Below are 12,642 nucleotides of genomic sequence, written 5' to 3'. Positions count from 1 at the left end.
GGGCCAACTAGCCTCCCAGGTACCTCCAGTATGCTCCAGGAAGCCGCGTTGCAGAGAGGTGTTCAGAGACCACACCCCTTATCACACCTCTCTGCAACACAGCTCTGTGGCGTGTGGAAAATGAATATTTTTAGTTATGTATGTCCCATTATACACCCTCTATTTCTCGTACCGAACCCACCATGGTAGAAACTAGAAAACACAGGCACATGAACGTAAGGTCGCACTCAACGTGCTATTTCCTCTAATTACAATCACGCATTCTTATGTCCGAGCCGATTCCGATAAACGAGCCCTGTTGCAACCACACATTCTTATGGTCAGGTCGATTCCGAGAAATAAGCCCCTGTTTGCCAAGACACAACCACCAATTCCGAGAAACCAGGGCCTGTTTGTTAAAGACACGACACCAGACATCCTGTCAACGACCAGTTCTCTTTTCTCTCTTTCTCTCTCTCTTATCTAAGGAACTAGCCTAGGGTTATTTCTCAACGCTCTGCCTCTGCCGAGACTTCCTCATGATTAAAGACACAGTCACGCTTCTTCCTGTCATGACTTCTGAATGATTTTGACACAGTTACGCTGCCATGACTTCTGTGAGATTACGACACGGCTATCCGAGTTTTACTGACTTCTGTATGATTACAACACAGCTATCCGAGTTTTGCTCAAGGGAAGCTCCTTCCTCTTTTCTATGTCTAAAGTGTATAAATACCATGTTTTCTTTGATTAAAGTAGAGACTTAGGTGACGTAGCTCTCCCTTAACTCGAGTTACTGAATAAAGGCCCTTGAATTCTAACCACCACAGACTCTGCTCTTCATGCTTGACCTTATTGATATTATAGAAATTCCGATCAAGGTAAATTACTAAAATATTTACCACAGTAAATTGGCGCCCGAATAGGTACTTCCCTTTCTCCCCACACGCCGGTGATGCGGACCCGAACCTGTCTCTCCAGATACCGACGGACTTCAACGTGCACACTGCAGGGTGTTCCTGCATGAACTCCTTTGTGTCGAAGACGGACCGAGCCGCGGCCTAGCCATCCATACGAGGCGGTGAGGACGACAGCGGAAGTCTCGACCCAGAGCCCGAATCTTGTGAAGTTGCTGAGTCCGAGGTCTTCAGAACCCCGACAAGTCCCCCGATCAAGAGCGCAGCGCAACTAGTCCAGTGTCCAGATCTTCAAGATCTTCAAGTTCTCTGCACCGCTGTGAGTACTGCTGGGGGTGTATCAAGACGGGTTCTGATTTATTCAGAGCACGGTCAAGACGGGTTCTGATTTTTCAGAGCACGGTCAAGACGGGTTCTAGGTTTCTAGAAAACGGTATGTTTGTATTCCGATACTCAGGATATATCAAGTGTAAGTTTTTGTTGTTTGTTGTCACAATGCCTTTGTTTTCAAAGTTGTGTAAACTGGGTACCAGGAGGGGGTTATCGGAACAAGATGTACCAGTCCCCGCAAAGGATACTCCTGGTTTTCCTATGTATACGAAATATGGAATTAGTGCTGTTTTGTACTTGGATTTGTGGAAAGAGTACACTCAAGATTTAGAAATTGCGATTAGATGGCCAAAGAGTGGCACATGGGATTTGAATTGTATCATGGCAGTTGAAAAGAAATGTTGGGAAAAGAAAGCAAGACCCTCGATGTTAGAGAGTATCGAACTATGGCGAAAGGAAGCACATCAAAGGGAACAGAAAGAGCAAAGGAAAGTAGAGAAAGCAAATAGAATGTCAGAAGAAAGTAAGATGAGAACGTTACGAGAACAGAATGCGGATATTCATTTTGAACAAATAAAGAGGGAGGCCTCGGCCTCCGTGACGGGGATGTATCCCGTCCTTTCACAAAAGACAAAGTCCGATGATAACCCTAGTATTCCCACAGCACCTCCATGTCCTAAAATTCCTTCTGCTCCCAAAGACTTCATTACCACCTATTTTATGGAACCACCTCCTGCTTATACTAATCAAACAGTCAGACGTATAGTTACTCAGACAGAAACCATCCCCGATATTTCAGATGGTGTTCTGCCTATGCTAGAATGTGAATTCGACCCGACTCCAGGAGAAGGCCCACAAGCAGATGTCTCCTATCGCTTACGGGAAGCTTTAGAAGGCATACGGGAGGTACCAAATATTACAAATTGTCTAAATAAAATTTAGGAAGCTCTCCGAACAGGAGAAAATTTAGAAGTCCTACAAGAGGCTATTAAAAATAGACCTATCGCTCATAAAAAGTGCCTCTCAGGATTTATGATTACTTGCTTTATCCGTATGATATCAAGTGCAGGGAAAAAGGTTCCCGACCACTTACTTCAGCTAGATCAAGCAGTGGTAACTGGGAATTATAATAAAATTAAGGAAATAGACTTCTTCATCCCTCTCTTTACCAGTAAAGTCTCCGACTCTCACCAGAAAAATGCCCCTACCCAAGAGACAGAGAATGGGGGTACAGACGAAGATAGGGAAGAAGGAGCTGCTTTTCAGGGATCAGTACGTTCTCGTATCCCTCGTTCCCAAAATAGCGGACAACTTAGGAATAAGTCTAAAAAATTATCAGCTTCTTCAGACCAATCATTTCAATTAACACAAGAGGCTTTAGATGACTGGATGGACGACGAACCTCCACTGACCACACGAGAAAAAGAACTCGCCCGATCAAGCACCCATTGGGTGTCCCAATACTCTATATATGGCCCTGACATAGTCGCCCAAATGTCCTTATCGCTCCCCATGACATCTCAAAGACTAGCCAGTATCTATATGGTTCAACACCTCATTACATTGTATGGAGCCACTAGCCACCCACCCAAAATGTTACATTCTCTTTTACGAGACTGTCTAGAGGGGAGGTGGGTGACAAGGGGACAAGAATTCCTAAACCAACGACAACGCTATGTCCAATACCATTCTAATGTTAATGACTCAAATCCTCCTCAGTATGACCAAGGTCAATTTCCTCTCCAAGAAGCACATCCCGTTGTAGATTCTATAGGAAAGCTACAGCAAACATTTGTCTACACACCCCTGACAAAAATAGAAATGTTGGAAATGAAGAAAATGGTCCCTTCTCATGAAAAAGATCCTTCAGGTTTCCATAGGGAACTCAAAGACATCCTTAAAATGGGTTCCTTTACTTATAAGGATCTCAATATTCTCCTCAAAGTCTTACTGCCTCAAGGAACATACGACAAACTAAAAGGGAAAGATTGGGAGGTAGAAGGGAAAAAGATAACATGGACAGCTTTAGAGACAGAAGAAAATACTCGTGCTCCTGGACAAGGCTTGGGACCTCTAGTCCTAGAACTCCCTCACCTTCTCCCGAAAATACTCTCCCAGTTGTTGACCACTAAAAAGGAAGATTGGGATGCTATCTCTGCATGCAAACAAAAACCAGATGAGGATGTAGGGGACTATTATACCAGACTAGAAAAATGTTTTCTTATCAATAGCGGTCTCTCCTCAGGTGGAGACGCCTATAGTTGATTGTTTGTTTCGAAGCTTGTAGAGAATGCCTTACAACAAATAAAAGACAGAGTATTAAAGGTTGAAAGTACTTGGCAAGCAAGTTCCCCTTCACAAGCACTTCAGATGCTCCAGTACCATCAGAATAGGATTAGAGACGAACATGAACAGGAGAAAAAGAGGACAAAAGATACTAAAATGAAAGTACTGGTAGCACAGACCAATACAATTCCTCAGACTCATAAGCAACGTCCAGAAACACAAGAAAAGGTTACTTGTAACTATTGCAAAAAGCCTGGACATTTTGTACGTGACTGTCCAGTCTTACAACATATTGCTACTGAAAGACACAGCCTCGCCCCTATACCACTCGTCCCTCTGCCCCAACATCAACTCCCCCAGCTGATACTAAACTAGCCACACAACTCTATCAGTATCCCGTGGCATCCTATCCTGAATTCCCTACAATTTCATGAGACAGCTGGGAGGAACACGACAGTCGTCCACTAATCCCAGTCCCGGTTGACCAAAAGGGTCCCTATGTACATGCTAAACTCTTGGGTAAAGAAACAAAATTTCTAATTGACACCGGGGCCAGTAGGGCGACAGTACAACACAATGAAGTTCCCAAGGTACCCCTCTCTGGCCCAAATAGTATTTCCTTAGGTTTCTCAGATACACCAGTCATTAACAAAGTTTCTGAACCATTCACTTCAGGTTGGACCTCTTACAACTTCCACCGATTTGGTACTTACTATATCATGTCCTGAAAATGTACTAGGCATCCAGACATTGAAGGAGCTAGGTGCTGTGATATGCTGTTCCCCGAAAGGAATACGACTATTCCTCCGAGATTTCAAAGGTCACTTCACGACACGAGAGTTAGATGTCAGATTAAGGGACATTCCTACTACATTATGGGCTACAGATCCAACTGACGTAGGGTTCATGGATATCACACCACACTTAGTCACGTTGAAGGAAGGTGTTGTCTTACCTTGTGTTCGCCAATACAAGTTACCTTCAGATGCAGAACAAGCCCTTATTCAGATTATCGATGACTTGATACAAAAAGGAGTAGTCAGAGAAGTACCATCCAACATATGTAATTCAACAGTTCTACCAGTGCGAAAGAAAACAGATGACGGTGCACCACCAGTTTACAGACTTGTGGTAGATTTATGAGAACTCAACAAATGTGTGGTACCACAGTACCCTGTGGTCTCAGACATCATCACTCTGCTAACAGCTACAGATCCTGATGCAACACATTTTACAGTTATTGACCTTACAAATGCCTTCTTCAGTGTACCCATTCACCCAGATAGTCAGTATCTATTTGGGTTCTCACTGCAAGGTCGTAGTTTCTGTTTCACAAGAGCTCCTCAAGGGTACACAGAAAGCCCCAGTATCTACAGGCAGGCACTTAAAAGACAACTAGATGACATTGTTCTGCCTTCTAATACGACATTGTTACAATATGTCGATGACTTACTGATCACTGCACACTCCGAACCAGAATGTGAACAAGCCTCACAAACTGTCCTAATGTTTCTTGCACAGCATGGCCACAAAGTATCACCCTCAAAATTACAATTGTGTTTACAGCAGGTGGCATATTTAGGACACCTACTGTCAAAGGAGGGTAGGGCACTCACACCTGAAAGAATACAACTCATTTTTAACATTCCTGTCCCTAAGACACAGAAAGAAGTCCATGCTTTTATTGGACTCACTTCCTACTGTAGGCAGTGGATTCCCCAGTTCGCCTATCTAGCCAAACCTCTGATAGAATTAACGACCTCCGATTTTGCCACTTCTTCTCCATTGCCATGGACACCTGATCATACTTTTGCTTTTGACACTCTCAAACAAGCATTATGCTCTGCACCTGTCCTAGCTACACCTGATTATGCCAAACCTTTTGTCCTTTTCGTCACGGTACGGGAAGGTACAGCCTTGTCAGTACTCACACAAACGCAGGCCAATAAACTTCGTCCCTGTGCTTATTTTTCCAGTACTCTTGACCTGTTGCACAAGGTCTGCCTGCCTGTTTAAAATCCATTGCAGCTAAGGCTCTGGCAATTCGACAAAGTGATTCCATAGTACTAGGACATCCTCTTGAAGTACACGTCCCACATGCAGTAGAATTACTTCTGAATAAGACACAGACACAACACCTGACCATAGCTCGTCTCACAGGTTATGAAGTCACATTGTTTCAACCCCACATTATCATCAAACAATGCAATATCCTCAATCCAGCTACACTGCTACCCTCTGTTCCCGAAGACAACGAAACTCACGACTGCCTAGAGATAGTCGAACTAGTCACTAAACCCCGGTCTGATCTTGTAGACGTACCTCTAAGTACACCCGAACACAGACTGTTCGTAGATGGTTCCTGCATGCGCCTCCAAACAGGCGAGCTTTCAGCAGCTTATGCTGTCACTACAGAGAATACGGTCCTCCTAGCAGCCAGAATACCCGTACATTCAGCCCAAGCAGTAGAACTAATAGCTCTTACCCAAGCATGTGAATGGTCCAAAGAAAAACTGGTCAACGTTTACACCGATTCGCAATATGCGTTAAGGGTGTTCCACAATTTCGGGACCCTTTGGAAAGAGAGAGGTTTCCTGACCTCTCATGGAACTAAAATACAACATGGGGACCTCATTCTTCAGCTGCTAGAATCAATACACAAACCCACAGAAATAGCTATACTGAAATGCAAGGCACACACAAAGGTCATGGACTCCATTACCCGAGGCAATGCTCTGGCGGATGCCACAGCTAAACATGCTGCTCAGACAGGAACACTGAATACTGAAACTACTATTAAGACTGTTTATCCAGTTATCGACCCCACCAAAGATGTAATAGACATCCAAAATCAAGCTACAGAAACCAGAAAGAGAAAATGGGAAGAAGAGGGAGGTTCTCACACAGATCAGGGCTGGGTAACAAAAGATAAATCCAAATTGTTTCTCCCTGACATAATGGTTCCCATAGCTTACAGCAGAGTACAAAGTTCCCCAGGGAGCGTGTAACAGTGTGGAGCAAGGAGTTGGTATTGTAAATACCGTGGCTGCAAAGGAAGGGTTCCCTAGTCGGAACTTAGAGAGCCTCACACACCCAAAGTAATAGGCGTGAAACACACCCTTACTGGAGGGTGTCCGGTGTCATCATCGGCTCACTGCCCCTCGTCAGACCGGCGCTGCAATGTCTGACGGAGTCCCCAAAGGTACTCTTTTGACGGGGTTCTTTTGTTCCTTGCCGATGGTGGGTGTGGGTGAGGATGAAGAAAGGTGTAGTCAGTGCAATAGTGAGTGAAAGTAATAAAAAAGGTAATCAGTCCACTTCCAACTTTAATAACGTGGCTGATTCCTTAGTTAAAAGGGGTGGGAGGGGAGTTTAGAGACCGTAAAGGTATACAGAACAATAACTCTACCCCCTAGTGTGGTCAACATGTTTCTCGCCAAAAGGCGATTCGTCAGGACCTCAAAAAAAGTACTACACAAAAACAAATGTGGACTCAATGCTCAATCTCTATGAAGAAAGCAAATACAACCTCGCTGGGTCGGAGGACAAGAGGGCCAAGGGGTCCTAAAGGGATTAAGAATGGGCCTCGCAGCATGCTCCTGTGAGGCCAGCGTTATAAGGTTGGAGGCACCTTAACGGAGACACTGGAACGGCGGAACACCTACCCCTCACGCTCGCGGCACCTGGTCAGGGTGCGGTTCCCATAATCATAGAAACTGCCCATGGTCCTGCACATCTAGGAGAAAAAGGAATGTTGGACAGTCTGAATTTGGTATGGCATAACAAGCATCTGCGCTCAGCAGCCAAACAAAAAGTACGAACCTGTATGATTTGCTGTCAGTTCAATCCAGGGAAAAGTGTCTCAGTTGAACAAGGAGGGTTCCATCCCCCTAATCACCTCTTTGAAGTCCTCCAAATGGACTACATACAGATGGAGAGATGTCGAGGACATAAGTATGTCCTCGAAGTAGTCTGTACCTTGACTCGATGGACTGAAGCATACCCCGTCCCAGACTACGGTGCCCAAACGACAGCTAAACAACTAGTTAGAGAATTTTTCCCCCGATATGGGTTGCCAAGAGTCATATACTCTGACAACGGACAACCATTTTCCTTTAAGCTAATGGAAGCCGTTTCCTTACTGCTCGGATACACCTGGAAATTTCACTGTGTTCGACACCCCCAAGCAGCAGGCTTGGTCGAACGACATAATCAGACTCTAAAGACCAAACTAGCAAAAATTTGTGCTGACAAACAAATAGACTGGGTTACAGCTCTTCCGGTTGCTCTCTTTTATATGCGAATGGTGCCACATTCCAGGACAGGTCTGTCCCCCTTCGAAGTCACATATGGGAGACCTCCAAATATCTGGGGCGTCCCATCCCCTAAAAAGTTAACTGACATTGATTCAAATGTTTTGACAGATTACCTAGCTTCCTTGATGTCTGCACTACGTTCTTGTCGTTCACAGGTGGCTGCAGCCTTTCCAGACAAAACAACGCCCGAGGAACACGCCATCCAACCCAGGGATTGGATCCTAGTCTGGAATTTTGATCGTGACAGTCCCCTGGAAAGAAGGTGGACGTCTCCCAAGTTGGTGCTACTCACAAAGAGGACTGCAGTCAAGGTCGAAGGACGGAAAGGATGGCTCCACGTCAGCCCCTGCAAGAAATTCTTCGGATCGACTCCTACTGACATTTTTGCTAACCCCGAAACAATAGACACTGAAGCGACAGACTTTGTTTCACCCCTTCCTGAACTTTCCCCCCAAGACGAGTACAGATCGCGGCTGCGATCTCATCAGAAACAAGCTAGAGACACTGCATCTGACCTCGACCTACCGGTGGCTGATTAAGTCCAAGACGTAGTCTGGGTGAAGCGGTTGCTAGGACGTGTCCGGTCACGTATGCACTATTGACTTAAACTAGCGACAAATCATGGAAAATGTGTTCAAATCCGTAAAATTATTATATAACAAAGTTTCAATTTTCCTCTCTATCATGATTCTTATTTTTTGTATCACGGCTTGCCTAGGTTGGTTCCTTCATCTTGCTTTCCCACCTGCTTCCCCCACGCTTTTGAATAACACTGCTATGCATTCACATGTAGATCTCTCTCCACATCTCGAGAACAGAAGAAAATAATTTTTCAATTACACGTTCATCTCCACCCTCCACCAACATCAAATGGTTATTAACGAAACCAACTGTTGGGTCTGTGGTTTAATGCCACATTCCGTACACAGGGGAATGCCTTTTATTTTTCTCTCCCTTTCGGCTATGCTGGATCTACCTACGCATTCTCTATGATATTCTCAGCTTCTGTTAGAAACATTCCTAAGACCAAGGCCAAGAACACTAGTACCTGGAACAAGATAAAAACCAAGACAGTACGAGCCGTTGAAAAGATGGTAAATTTCACCACGATGTGGGGACGAGCAGATAATAATGAGAATACCAGTTACTCCCTTTTTAATGACACTACCTCCTTTAGGGAAACGTTTTCCGTCCAAAGAAGACAGACAGATCAGGGAGAATGGGCTGTACCCCATAAGGGCCTATTTTGTGTAAGAGGAAAGGGCAAGGGTCAGAAAATGGGAAATAGCGAGTATAATAAGACATACACCCTACCTGACCTTAATTTCCCAACAATGGCCACTGCCCCCAACACCTATTTTATCTGTGGACCCCACGCCCGTACTTGGCTACCCCAAGGCTGGTCCGGGAAGTGCTACCTTGCATTTCTCCTTCCCCCTACCTACACCGCCCCGGCAGATTACCATCTAAGTGATCCTCCGACCGTAATCAATAGACGGCGAAGGGGGGTCATAGATGCTGAAGACACAGCGGACCAAGAGGCTGGCGATTTCTTCAAAGGAATTATCCCTTTCTGGGGGCCTATGATCAACAGCCGCCACATAAGACAACTAACTCGTGTAGTTCAGGGAGCCATAAACAAGACCGCTGGTCCGTTAAGCAACATCACTGCTGAGATGGCTTCCAACAGACTCATGACGTTGCAGAACCGTATGGTTCTAGATATTATATTGGCTGACCGGGGTGGCGTATGCGAACTGATCGGGTCCAGCTGTTGTATATACATTACAGATAATGCACCCTCGGTGTATTCTGCTATTTCCCGCCTTCATGTACTTTCCAGAAAGCTAGATGCAGACACTGATGCCTGGTCCCTGACGGGATGGCTCTGGGGCCTCCTGTCCTCATGTGGATGGCAGGCACTTACAGTCATAGGTCTTGCTCTAGCCATTCTCTTCACCTGTTGCCTCTGTATTCAATGTGGCCCAGCACTCTGTAGTTTCTGTATCACTACCTGCATTCCCAGACCCCAAACTAGAAAGAAAAGGAAGGAAGAGATCATGTTACAGGAACAAGTAGACAACTTAATGAACATAGAGGTAGATTAAGAAAAACAATGTTAAAAGGTTATATAATGGGACAAGGAGGGAATGTGGAAAATTAATATTTTTCATTATGTATGTCCCATTATACACCCTCTATTTCTCGTCCCGAACCCACCATGGTAGAAACTAGAAAACACGGGCACATGAACGTAAGGTCGCACTCAACGTGCTACTTCCTCTAATTACAATCACGCATTCTTATGTCCGAGCCGATTCCGGGAAACGAGCCCTGTTGCAACCACACATTCTTATGGTCAGGTCGATTCCGAGAAATAAGCCCCTGTTTGCCAAGACACAACGACCAATTCCAAGAAACCAGGGCCTGTTTGCTAAAGACACGACACCAGACATCCTGTCAACGACCAGTTCTCTTTTCTCTCTCTCTCTAAGGAACCAGCCTAGGGTTATTTCTCAACGCTCTGCCTCTGTCGTGACTTCCTCATGATTAAAGACACAGTCACGCTTCTTCCTGTCATGACTTCTGTATGATTTTGACACAGTTACGCTGCCATGACTTCTGTAAGATTACGACACGGCTATCCGAGTTTTACTGCCTTCTGTATGATTACAACACAGCTATCCGAGTTTTGCTCAAGGGAAGCTCCTTCCTAATTTCTATGTCTAAAGTGTATAAATACCATGTTTTCTTTGATTAAAGTAGAGACTATTCCCGAGCCTCCTTAGGTGACGGAGCTCTCCCTTAACTCGAGTTACTGAATAAAGACCCTTGAATTCTAACCACCACGGACTCTGCTCTTCATGCTTGACCTTATTGATGTTATAGAAATTCCGATCAAGGTAAATTACTAAAATATTTACCACAGGCGCTTACTGGAGGTACCTGGTGGGCTAGTTGGACCCCAGGGACCCTCAGGACTCAAGGGAAATTAATCCCCCAATTTACAACATGCCAGGGGGTGCATTTGCACAGTGCTGCACGGAGGGGGCGGGCCTGACATACCAAGTGTGCAAATGCACCCCCTGGCACATTGCAAATTGTGGGATTAAGTCCCCTTCAATCCTGAAGGTCCCTGGGGCCTACTAGCTCACCAGGTACCTCCAGTAAGCGCCAAAGAGCTGTGTTGCAGAGGGGTGTAAAAAGGGGCGTGGCCTCTGAACACGTCTCTGCAATGCAGCTCCCTGGTGCTTACTGGACGTACCTGGTGGTCTAGTTGGCCCCCAGGGACCCTCAGGATTCAAGGGGGCTTAATCTTCTAACTTAAAATGTGCCTCAGGGCACATTTGCACACTTGTCATATCAGGCCCCCCCTCCCTGCACCACTTTGCAAATGTGCCCCGTGGCCCATTTTAAGCTGGGGGATTAAGTCCCCTTGAATCCTGAGGGTCTCTGGGGGCCAACTAGCCAACCAGGTACCTCTAGTAAGCACCAGGGAGCTGCCTTGCAGAGAGGTGGTCCAAGGCCACACACCCTTTTTACACCACTCTGCAATGCAGCTCTGTGGCGCTTACTGGAGGTAGCTGGTGGGCTATTTGGCCGCCAGGGACCCTCAGGACTCAAGGGGACATAATACCCCAATTTACAACGCACCAGGGGGTGAGTTTGCACAGTGATGCAGGGGGGGTGGCCTGATGTGACAAGTGTGCAAATGCACCCTGTGACGTGTTTTAAGTTGGGGAATTAAGTCCCCTTAAATCCTGATAGTCCCTGGTGGCCAGCTAGCCCACCAGGTACATCCAGTTAGCGCCACAGAGTTGTGTTACAGAGAGGTGTAAAAAGAGGCGTGGTCTTTTGACCACCTTTCTGCAACACAGCTCTGTGGTGATTACTGGAGGTACATGGTGGGCTAGCTGGCCCCCAGGGACCCTCAGGATTCAAGGGGAATTAATACCCCAAATTAAAACCCACCAGGGGTGCTCATTTGCACAGTGGTGAAGGGAGGGGGTGGGGCCTGATGGGACATGTATGTACTTATGCAATCACTCCACCAAAACCCAAACACTTATAAATTCCCCATGCACTCTCTTTGCAGCACTCTAATCATCCAGGTACTACCCATGCACTCATGCAATGACCAATGCACTAACTAATGCACTGCTACAATATCCTGAGCAGTACCCATGCAGTCCAGTCATTGCCCTATTACTACCCATGCACTCCTCCAGTCACCCAGCAAGCACCATGTACTTATCCAATCACTCAGCCAAAACCCAGGCACTTATAAATTTACCATGCACTCTCCTTGCAGTACTCTAATCTTCCAGTCAGTACCCAAGTACTCATGGAGTGACCCAGGCACTAACATATGCACTGCTACAATCCCCCGTGCACTACCCATGCAGACCTCTAACCACCTACACCGTACTGATTCACTCCTCCAATTACCCAGGTTGTACCCATGCACTCCAGAAATCCCTCTGTCACTACCCATGCACTCCTCCAATCACCCATCCTGCATCATGTACTTATCCAATCACTCCACCAAAACCCAAGCAGTTATAAAATCACCATGCACTGTCCTTGCAGCACTCTAATCATCCATTCACTACCCATGTACTCATACAATGACCCAGGCACTAACTCATGGCAAATACAGAGGAGGTCATGCTCATTACAGGGGTACCCCAACACCTAGTGTTCCATAGTGTATGTAGGTGTTTTCACTGTATTCTAAGTGTCTTTTAGCATAGCACTGGCTCCGGTCCTGGTTAGTCAGAGTCAGTTACCACCAGTACCCGTCACTAAAAAGT

The 12,642-nt window shown here is 45.9% G+C and overlaps 1 protein-coding gene across 1 annotated transcript in view; it reads right to left on the bottom strand.

The window, feature by feature from the left end:
- The window catches only part of RFX8 (regulatory factor X8), a 954,619-nt gene that overhangs the window by 182,768 nt on the left and 759,209 nt on the right, over positions 1 to 12,642 (bottom strand). The gene's annotated exons all lie outside the window — the stretch shown is intronic.

The sequence above is a fragment of the Lissotriton vulgaris genome, chromosome 8 (assembly GCF_964263255.1).
Source record: "Lissotriton vulgaris chromosome 8, aLisVul1.2, whole genome shotgun sequence".
Taxonomy (NCBI): domain Eukaryota; kingdom Metazoa; phylum Chordata; class Amphibia; order Caudata; family Salamandridae; genus Lissotriton; species Lissotriton vulgaris.
The sequence above is the reverse complement of the archived record's forward strand: the minus strand, read 5'-3'. Positions and strand labels throughout refer to the sequence as shown.